The following is a 4,473-nucleotide window of genomic DNA, read 5'->3' on the forward strand; positions in this document are numbered from 1 at the left end:
AAAATAATGTTTTGTTCTGATTTTATTCCTAGAATGATTTAAACACAATGACATTTTTAGTTAGCGTATTATTAAATTCTTAAATAACGCTTACCTTTCTTATTTTAAACCAAAAAATTAAACTACATAATTTGTGTATGACTTTTAAAAACAAATCAACTTTCTAGTGACGCTTTGAAAGTAAACATTACGGTTGGCTCAATTCAATAGACACTTTTGTCTATGTCGACCGCCATATTTGTAAGTCGTTGGCGCCAAATTATGTTTGACCTTTGGCGCGTTTACTGCACTTGTGTGTTAATTTCTTCTCGAGACTAAAATATGTTACCTTTTTGAAAAGGGCTATAGAAAGTGAGGTTATGAGTCTGTTACATTTTGTTTTAAAACATAGCTAAGTTTAACGCTTGTTTTGATCCGAGATTAAAAAATCTTAAATCCTACAGTTCTGATTAGGTTGTGTACATATTTATTACTACGACTAGCTTTTACCCACGATTCCGTTAGCTTGGAATCAAAAAACAAAAGCAAGTAGCCTATGTTCTGCAGTTTAGGCAACAAACTCTAACAAACATCCATCTAAACTTTCGCATTTATATTACAAGTAAGATATGATTATTCGAATCGAATTAAAATTGATTTTTATTCTTTTAAGTAAATTGATTCCTATACGTTAATTGAGGCAAACACGAGCTCTGTCGTATATTTCGAGGTAATGTGTACCAGCCTAATGATCAACTGATGAGTAAACCACAGATCGTGCGGTCAGCTTGTACGACTTAATTAGAAGTCTAGGAACAGTGAAATGGTGAAGAAAACGCTGATTTTTATACGGAAAAATATTGAAAACAAACCTACTGTATTAATATTATTACAAAAGTTTACTTAATTTGAATAAATAACTGATTTATTATGCAACTGAAAGTTTTTTCGAACTAAACATTTTATAGTTGAAACAAAATATAAGCTGATTATTGTTAACTAGCCGTTGCTCGCGACTTCGTCTGCGTAAAATTAAAAGTCATAGGATATGTTACTCGTAGATAAATTATCTTTCTAACGGTGAAGGAATTTTTAAAATCGGGCTAGTAGTTTTTGAGTTATTTCAATACATAGAAATATACAAATCTTTCCTCTTTATAATATTAGTATAGATTTAATCTTACTAATGTTATAAATGCGAAAGTCCATCCATCCATCTAAGGATGTTGTTAGAGTTTGTAGCCTAAACTGCTGCACGGATCTCGATGATATTTGGCACAGATGTAGAGGATAGTTAGGGCACACATAGGCTACTTACTTTTGATTTTTAATTTAATTACACGCGGACGGAATCGCTGGCGAAAGATAGTATACCATATTTTTGTAACTAATCCAAATATGGTTACAGTTTATAATGGGATATTATCTACAAATTGTATTTCGAGAACAAACCCAGAACGAACCTACGATAATGTCTTCAACTAGGTTACTTGTGGTACCAGTGTTCTTAACCTGAATGAAATCTAAAATGACGTGAAACATCACGGCCATTTTCTCTAAAGATAAAAGATCATTTAAACATGATGTCATTGTTGATACGTTTCTAAATTTTCGAGATAAACGCACCCTGAGTAATGTAGTTAGTGGAAAATGTTGAGACTAGATTATAATCGTAAATTAGTAACAAAGCACATTATACTGTGTAGACACGGATACTACAGAAACTACCGGTGTGTAACATTTAAGACTAGCGTAATCCCGCGACTCCGATCGCGTAAAATTAAAAAAACAAAAGTGCCTATGTGTTATTCCAGACTGTCGCAACATCTGTACCAAATTTCATTGAAATCCGTTCAGCCGTTTAGACTACAAACTCTAACAAACATCCATCCATCTTAACTTTCGCATGATGCAATGATAGTATAGGTTTAATCTTACTAATATTATAAATGCGAAAGTTTAGATGGATGGATGTTTGTTAGAGTTTGTTGCCTAAACTGCAGAACGGATCTCCATGAAATTAGGCTTAGATGTAGAGGACAGTCTGGAAGACCACATTGGATACCTTTTTGTGTTTTCTTTTAAATTCCACGCAGACAGAGTCGCGGGAGAAAGTTAGTGTTATAACATTATAGTTAAATTATCTATGTTACTAGGTTTCGAGATGTAATCACAGATTAACAAATCACGGAAAGGTTACGTGCAAAAATAAATAACAAACAAAACGTAGCAATAAGTCAAGTGACATTGTTTGTTGGCGGGCTTTTGCCACTATTGTCAATATTGTCTATGGCGTGTGGACGCAACGTGCGGGGGCATGTGACAATTTTGATAGTGATGTGACGTGCGCGGTAATATCGATTATTATTCAATAATAATAATTAATACTTATTAATGAATGAAAAATAATTAAATTCTTAAAATAATATTCTGTTGATTTTTGAAGTTGTAATAAAATTATATAGATAAAATTAATTAGAATGCACATACTAGGTCGTAATTTTTAATTTCATGTCGACCACACATAACATGTAATTCAGTTAAAATAATATCTGTTAAAAATTTAATAATCGTACGAAGTAAATCTACAATAATCTGATGGACGACGAACATAAAAAAGAAAGCGTGAATGTTTTTAATAAAGGTGTTTCTTGAGGCTTCGTAATTTGTTAAGCAAATTAGGCTCGCCGGGTTATTTCACAGGATAATTTTCTGCCTACATCAAATTCAGACACGCATGTCAAGATGTGTGGTCTTAATTTAAATGTGTTAAATATAACCTTAAAAACTAAATATCGAAAAACAACAACAAAGTCAGGTTATTAAACAGGTAATTCTTCGTATGTTGATTTTTAATCTTTTGCCTTGTAACATTTCTAATGTATCTGTACCCCTTTTTGACTAGTTTTGTTAAGTAACAAGCTGTTGATCGCGACTTCGCCTGTGGAATTAAAAAATATAGCTTATGTTATTCAAACATAAATTATCTTTCTAATGGTGAAAGAGTTTTTAAAATCGGCCCAGTAGTTTTTGAGTTATTTCAGTACAATTTTTTCCACTTTATAATAGTAGTATAGAAGATTATAAGATGCACTAAATACGTGTAGACACGTTGGTAAAAAAAAAACTTTATGCACACGATAAAAAACCGCGAATTATTATTAATAGTTTTAGTTTATCGATTATTAAAATTAATATTTTAACACGTCCCATCACTAGTTAACACATGCGGCAAGAGAATGCACAAAAACTTGAAATAAGGAATTTTCGAGGAGACGCTAATCGCTCACTAGTGATGTGCAGCGGCGATATCTGGTGAAATATGGTTTGTTTACGATTGTATCTGTTTTTAGTCTGTGACGATGTTTATTTTGCTTAGATAAGATTTTGTAATATATTGAATAATTTTTACATGAGGATTTGGTTGAGAATTTTTAGTGTAAGTTTTATAAATATTACGTGCATTTAAATAGTAATAGACGAACGTAAATATTTGCAGGAAACAATTTATTTTTTTACGTTTTAACTGCCAATAATTAATTGGATTTTGGTGTTCATTATTATTAACTAGTTCACTTACTAAAGACTTTATTATTATTAGACCGCAGTACCGAATATTTAATGAAGGTTAGTTAAAATGTCCAAAAGTACTAAAAACTTTGCAAAAATCTTTTACAATGAATTACGATCGAATCCGACAATATTCTAGTAGTATTCAATTTACCTAAACTAATAAAGTGACACTGACATTAATGTCCATGAAAGAAGAAAAAGATTTTGCAATTTGAAACCAAAAGTAAATTTTAAATTCGGCGAAATTTTTCCCATCTCTGGACATATGTACAGTTGCGAAAGTCTGCGGTGTTCTTATAGAAAAATTACAACGAAACGAATCGCCTCTTACAAATAACCAATTAGATAGCAGTATTACGCAAACGACGGAATAACGAGAAGCAATTAATTACTAAGTGTACTAACAGACCTTTTTAGTACAGACACCTATAAAAGATGCTTATTGGTTGTTCCTTGTTATCTCAATATTTATAAAACGATCACAACTGTATTTATTTAATTTTTTAATTCTTTTTTTTGTTTTAAAAATATTAGTAGATCTTTTTAATTTACTAACATTCCCTTTTATCATTCCAGCTAAGCTCTAGGCTTGTGCTAGGATATGGTTCACGACAATAGTCGAATGGCGGGATTCGAACCCTCGACCGCGAGATGGGTAGTCCGTATCGCAAACCGTTAGGCTATTGGCGTTAGAACGGCCTTATTGCTATCAACAATCTATTACAGGCAACCCAGTTGGACTGGAGAAGCTGGAAAAAAACACAAGGCATTTATAATGGGCCGACTCGCTCGGTGTAATACCACGACCACACAGAAAACAGGCGTGAAGTGGAAGCAATACCGCGTTTCGTCTGATGAATGTGGTGCCGGAGGCCTAATTTTAGTCCCTTTCCCTTTCCACCCTCTTTCTTAAGAGGAATG

Source organism: Papilio polytes, unplaced genomic scaffold (genome assembly GCF_000836215.1).
Source record: "Papilio polytes unplaced genomic scaffold, Ppol_1.0 DF823835.1, whole genome shotgun sequence".
Taxonomy (NCBI): Eukaryota; Metazoa; Arthropoda; class Insecta; order Lepidoptera; family Papilionidae; genus Papilio; species Papilio polytes.